This window comes from Sinohyriopsis cumingii, unplaced genomic scaffold (genome assembly GCF_028554795.1).
Source record: "Sinohyriopsis cumingii isolate HCF-2022 unplaced genomic scaffold, ASM2855479v2 utg000066l, whole genome shotgun sequence".
NCBI classification, from domain to species: domain Eukaryota; kingdom Metazoa; phylum Mollusca; class Bivalvia; order Unionida; family Unionidae; genus Sinohyriopsis; species Sinohyriopsis cumingii.
This window is the reverse complement of record NW_028315866.1, coordinates 278,650-285,460: the sequence shown is the minus strand read 5'-3', so window position 1 is coordinate 285,460 and position 6,811 is coordinate 278,650. Positions and strand designations below refer to the sequence as shown.

Sequence of the window (6,811 nt, the reverse complement as noted above, 5' to 3'; positions counted from 1 at the left end):
TTTATCTCTTGTATGTTAATGAGAAATTGTCATTTTTATATAAGTACCCGCTGGCGCTATATTCCCGCGATTCACAAACAAGATGCCCATCTATCCACTGCCTGTCTAATTATATACGTCCACCTACCCTTCCCCCCCCCCACACACACACACACACCATCTCTCTCTCTCTCTCTCTCTCTCTCTCTCTCTCTCTCTCTCTCTCTCTCTCTATGGATGTATGCATACATAATATAACATTGTTCAATAACGCTTACCTGTTACATTGGAGGTTTTCACTGTTCCTTCATATTTCAATTGTTCTCTATTACTTAACATTTGCATTTGTCTCTATCATTTAATGTATCCTTTCCACTGTATTTCTAAGAGATAAGGTGCAGAAAACTAATGGATAGATCAGGATGGACAAGCGGTCTAAGATGATGCATTCAAATTACAGTAGAATCCCTCCCTCATCGACTTCTCTGCAAGGAAAACATTAATAACTTTGTAGTTAATGTTATCATTATTAGAGGCACAATATACAAGTACAAAGATAAAAATATAGATGATGGGAGATTATCCTGTGCTGTTACAAAATCTTTGTTGTTACAAAATCTTACTATTTATTCAATTAGTCGATGATTCTAGGCCTCAACGAGTCCTATTCAGTATGCTGACCTATACGCCCTTCAGTCTCTCTATGTGCACTCGGATCTTTGCAATGCATATGTCAGGATGGCCGAGCGGTCTAAGGCGCTGCGTTCAGGTCGCAGTCGGGTCTTCCCGGCGTGGGTTCGAATCCCACTTCTGACAAACTGTTCTTTTGTCATAGAGCAGTATCTTTTATGACTCTAAAATAGAGACTTCCGGTTATGACATCAGAAGGAAAACACGTTTGATGATCGCTCCGTGAATTTTCAAGTTTTTTTCCTTTAATAGACATTTTTGCTGTTTTAATTTGTTACAGGTACGTTGATAAGATTTGTTTGATCGCATTCATATATAAGTGAGATATATTTTGAGTGTGTGGATAACTTTATCCACCACACAAAAAATTTTTTTCTGTGACAATGAATACAAAGCCTGGTCGTGCTGCACGTGCAGCACAAGGAGCTGACTCACACTCTAATGACACCAGTGGAATAGCTAACAATAAGAATGGCATGTCGAGTAACATCGATAGACAGACAGGAGCTTCTCGTCGTTTTGGGAAAGAATGTACCGTGGTGATTGATGTAAAGGATGTGAAGAAAATAAAGGCAAGTGATATTGTTAGAAGTGTAGAAGAATTAACCGGAGATATGTCGGTCTATGCAGTTGTGCCCAAAGGTGCAAATTTGTATGAGGTCACACTACCGAGTAAGGAAGTAGCATATAATACCTTGTGTGGAATTGATATTGGAAGTGAACACTTTGATTGTACTCTTTTATATTCAGACACTATTATTGTGTCAATTCTTCATTTACCAGCATACATCACAGATGATGATATAAGTATGAAGCTCGGTGAATACGGAGTAGAACTTCTTTCTCCCATTCAACGCAGATATTATCCTGGAACTAGTGTGGCTGATGGGACTCGTTATGTCAAATGTAAATTTCCACAGCAGGTAAAATCCTTGCCTTACAGTCTGAAATTTCAGACTGTCAATGGTCAACAATACTTTAGAGTATTACACAATAATCAAGTTAAGGTATGTTCTAGATGTCTTGATCCGGGACATGTTATAAAAGACTGCCCTGATTTTGTATGCTACAAGTGTGGGGAGCAAGGCCATGTAGCAAAAAATTGCACAAGGCAAAGATGTGAAAGTTGTGGAAGTTTTCCTCTTATGTGTACATGCAGGATATGCGACAAATGCCACAAAGAGGCGCAAACATGTATGTGTTACAGAGAGGCCATTACAGGCATTCATTCGCAAGTTGATGATGATATGAGGGAAGACATATTGGAGTTACAGAGTGACGAAGATGATAAAGAAGAAATTGAGAATGCAAAAAAAGATAATGAGAGTGGAGAAAGTGGGGAAGAAAAAGAAAGAATTGGAGTTGATATGACCAATGTAGAAATAGAATCTGAGGAAGTAAACAACAATCATACAATTGGAGATGGATCGGGGACAGATTCAGATGATGACAGGAAGATGGCTGCAGACGTTGTTGAAAGATCAAACGAATCACGTACATGTCAAGAAAACGGTACTAATATCGAAAATTTCAAAGTAGTACAAAGGAGAAGGAGAAGGTTTAATCCAGTACCTAATATGAAGATGAATAGCATGCGACGAACACCTATGAAGAAATGATCAAACACTCAACATTTTTTAATACTTTCAATACACTCATCATAATCATGGCTTTAAATATTGTATCTCTAAATGTAAATGGCTTGCGTAATTTGAATAAACTAAAGTCTGTTTTAGAAATATTTAAAGAGAAAAGAGGCCATATTTTATTATTGCAAGAAACCTTTTGGGATGATGAGTTTGTTGAAAGTATTAGAGAAAATGAGATTTGGAATGGTGACATATTTTATAGTAATGCTGACATTAGGAGGGCAGGTGTTGCTGTTTTAGTAGTGAGAGAATTGAGAAATCAGGTGACACAAGAAATGATTGAAAAGGGTAGGATTTTACATCTTAAAATAGCTATGGATGATAAAGTGATTGATTTAATCAATATTTATGCTCCAAATGTTGTGAAGGAAAAGTTTAACTTTTTCATGAAGCTAAATACATATTTACATAACAGTACTAGTGATAGCACTATCCTGGCTGGTGATTTTAATACAACTTTAGCAGGTATTGATCGACATAACAAAGCCTTACATATTGATGATGTAGCAATGCGTGAACTTTATAAAATTATTCATGATAGGAATATTACCGATTTATGGAGATCACGAAATCCTAGTACTCGTAGTTTCTCCAGAAAACAAGTTGTACTAGGCGAAATGAAGCAGAGTAGAATAGATTATTTTTTGATTTCCTCAAAATTGCACTCCAATGTGCAAAATATTTATTATGCAGATACATCCTTTAGTGATCATTCTTTTGTATACCTTAAATTAAATACCTGCAAAGTGGAAACAGGGCCCGGATTATGGATATTAAATAACAATGTTCTTTTTGAGGAAAAATATGTACAAAGAGTGAAATCAATTCTTACCGAGGGAAAAACTGACGAAATGTATTTCAGTGAACCACTCATTTGGTGGGATAATGTAAAATACAAAATTAAAAAATTTTCCCAAGTATACTGTACAAGAAGAAATAAGGAAAGATTACAAGAATACTTTACATTGCAAAATAAATTAAAATCATTTTCAGAAAAAGTCGCAAATAAAGAACCATATGACATTAACAAATATGAAGAACTAAAACATCAGCTAAGTGACTATGAAACTGATTTTTGTCGGGGGTGCTATATTGAGATCTAAGGCCAAATGGGCAATTGAAAGCGATAGAAATACTAAATATTTTCTAAATCTTGAGAAATATCGACACAACAAAAATGTAATCAATGAATTGATTGATGATGATGGTGTAATTATTTCAAATACAAGCGGAATCTTAGATGAAATACATCAGTTTTATAGTCATTTATATTCTTCGGTAACTGTTGATGATAATTGTACTGATTCACTTTTAAATTTTGTAAACTGTTCTGTATCTGATGAGGATAAAGATATGTGTGATGCCATAATAACAGTTGATGAAATACATACAGCTATAAAAGGGATGGCTAAAAATAAAAGCCCCGGCCCGGACGGATTGACAGTAGAGTGGTATTGTAAATTTTATGATTGTATATATGATATTCTGTTGCACATCTTTCAGAGTGTTAAGAATGACAATATTATGTCGAGATCAATGAGATTTGGGGTTATATCACTTATTTATAAAAATAAGGGGGATAATAGAAGATTGCAAAATTGGCGTCCTATCAGTTTACTTAATGTAGATTATAAAATTTTGGCAAGGATTTTGTCTACACGTTTAAAAATGGTATTACCCAAAATTATTTCTCAAACTCAGACATGTTGTATAGTTGGGAGAGATATTGCTGATACTATAGTCACTGTAAGAGATATTATAGATATGGTTGAGAGAGACAATCTTGAGGGATATATCTTAAAAATTGATCAAGAAAAAGCGTTTGACAGAGTTTGCCACTCATATTTGATTTCTGTGTTACGAAAGTTCGGTTTTGGTGACAATTTTATTCAGTGGATAAAGATATTTTATAATGAAATTAAAAGTAGTGTTAAATGCAATGGTCATCTAACGAAACCCTTTTTAATTAAAAATTCAGTCAGACAAGGTTGTCCTATATCAGCAATGTTATATGTATTAGCAGCAGAACCCTTAGGACTCGCTATCAAAGCAAATCCCACTATCAAAGGTATTCCACTCCCACTGTCTAGTAATACAAGTAAAGTTTTTCAACATGCAGATGATACAACCTTGACATTAGCGGACACACAATCCATTAATCAATCTTTTAATGTACTTGACTTGTATTGTAAAGGATCTGGTGCAAAGGTGAACAAGGAAAAGACAGAACTTCTGTGTATTGGATCTGGTAAACTTACTGATGATTATTGCAAACAATTACAAATTCAAATGTGTGATCAAGTCATCTTAATTTTGGGAGCTTATGTGGGAAAATGTGCAAAGTTATGTGAGCAACTGAACTGGAATGATAGATTGTCTAAAATTAAAAACTTATTGCAACTGTGGTCACAGAGATATTTGACAATACAAGGAAAAGTAACAGTTGTTAATAACTTATTAGTTTCTAGAGTATTGTACATAGTGTCAGTTCAGCCTCTTCCTGATATGATTGCTGATGAATTGAAGCAATTATTTCTCAGATTTATCTGGTCAGGAAAGTCCCATTTGGTTCACTATTATACAATAATTGGTGATAAGCGAAATGGCGGACTACAGTTAACTGATATAAAGATGAAAATGTATGCATTCAGACTAAAATTTTTAAAAAGATACTTTGATGTGAATTGCCATGCTATGTGGAAAAATACCTTTGATCACTTTTTATCTACTGTCCTGAACATGAGGTTGACCAAAGAGTTGTTTCTCATGTCTTTAAATAAGCAACAATTGAATACCCTACCTATATTTTACAGAGAAATGTTTCATGCATGGGAAAAACTTAGAAATAATATCGATACAAATATTGATGTGAGGAATGTTTTTGAACAACCTCTCTTTTTAAATCCTAATATTACATGTGCTGGTAAAACGTTGTTTTTCGCAGAATTTATAGAAGCAGGAATTGTTCGTGTTCAGGATATTACATATGAATTTGTACCTGGAATACTACCTTATAGAGCTATTCCAGAAATGATATACAAATCAAATTCTGAGATCAAAACAGATAAGATAAAAAAAGACTATAATTGCATAATAGAAAGTATACCATTAGGCTGGAGAAATATTGTTGCAACAGAGTCAAAACCCACTGTAACCAATGGGAGAAATAATATGTTTCTCAGAGTTGATACAAAATTATATGACCTCTGTTTATGTACAACACAACTATTTTACAAGCTTTTATGTACGTTGATTTTTCAAGAACCAGCTTCTGTTTCCTTTTGGAGTAAGATATTTAGTTTGGAAAAGCATAAATACTGGAAATTGATACACCTACCTTTCAAGACCCCAGATTGTATAGATTTGGATTATAGAATAATGCACAATCGAATATTTACAAAAGAGAGACTAAAATACTATGGCAAAATTGATAATGACTCATGTCCAGTGTGCCAGTTGGAAACAGAGGATTTATTTCACATGTTTTTGAAATGTCCTGAATTAAGCTCTTTTAAGAATTATATTGTATATATAGTTGAGATTCTTTTTAAAAATTGTAGAGTTGGTGTTCTCAATAGCACTTCTCTTGAACAAATGCTCATGATAGGATATAACAAAGAAACAAAATCAGTAAATAGTTATTTTTTGAACTACATTCTGAGCATTGCTCGATTGTGCATTTACAAAAGAAGAAACATTATGTCTTTATTAGGGAAACAAATAGACATCGAAAGATTGTTCCAATATTTGACTAGAAAATATATATTATATGCGTATCAACATTACAAAGACAAAAATCAGACTTTGATTACGAAGTATTTTGTAAAAGATAATCCTTTAATGAGAATAGAAGAGGATAAAGTGTTTATTACATTGTAGAATCATTGTTTTGTACTATAACATTACACAATAAAATTTTAGAATCATTGTTCTGTAATATAGCTTAACAAAATACTATTGTAGAATCATTGTTTTGTAATATAGCATTACAAAATACTATTGTAGAACCATTATTTTGTAATATAGCATTACAAACTACTATGTACATACTGACTGTATATTTTTAACTTTTATACTGTACAAAGCGTTTTTGAATAAAGAAAGAAAAACAAAAAAAAAGGCGATGCGTTCAGGTCGCAGTCGGGTCTTCCCGGCGTGGGTTCGAATCCCACTTCTGACAAACTGTTCTTTTGTCATAGAGCAGTATCTCTTATGACTCTAAAATAGAAAACATCAATCTTACAGCGTTCATGTATGCTGGCATATAACAGCTGTTTTAGTTAAATATGCTTTTCTGGCCCTTCAAATGTATTAACTTGTTATCCTCTCTCTCTCTCTCTCTCTCTCTCTCTCTCTCTCTCTCTCTCTCTCTAACACACACACACACACACACACATATAGACACACACACACATACAAATCTCACGGATATCTACAGACGGGAAAGCGATACTACCTGCATGAGTGTTTCACTCACATTCATTCGAGTCCCA

General features: G+C 33.9%; 1 non-coding gene across 1 annotated transcript; it reads left to right on the top strand.

Annotated features, from left to right (window-relative positions):
- The first annotated feature begins 711 nt into the window (after positions 1 to 711).
- On the top strand, positions 712 to 795 carry Trnal-cag (transfer RNA leucine (anticodon CAG)). The gene has a single exon. It is a non-coding gene; the product is annotated as a tRNA-Leu (tRNA).
- Positions 796 to 6,811: the final 6,016 nt, after the last annotated feature.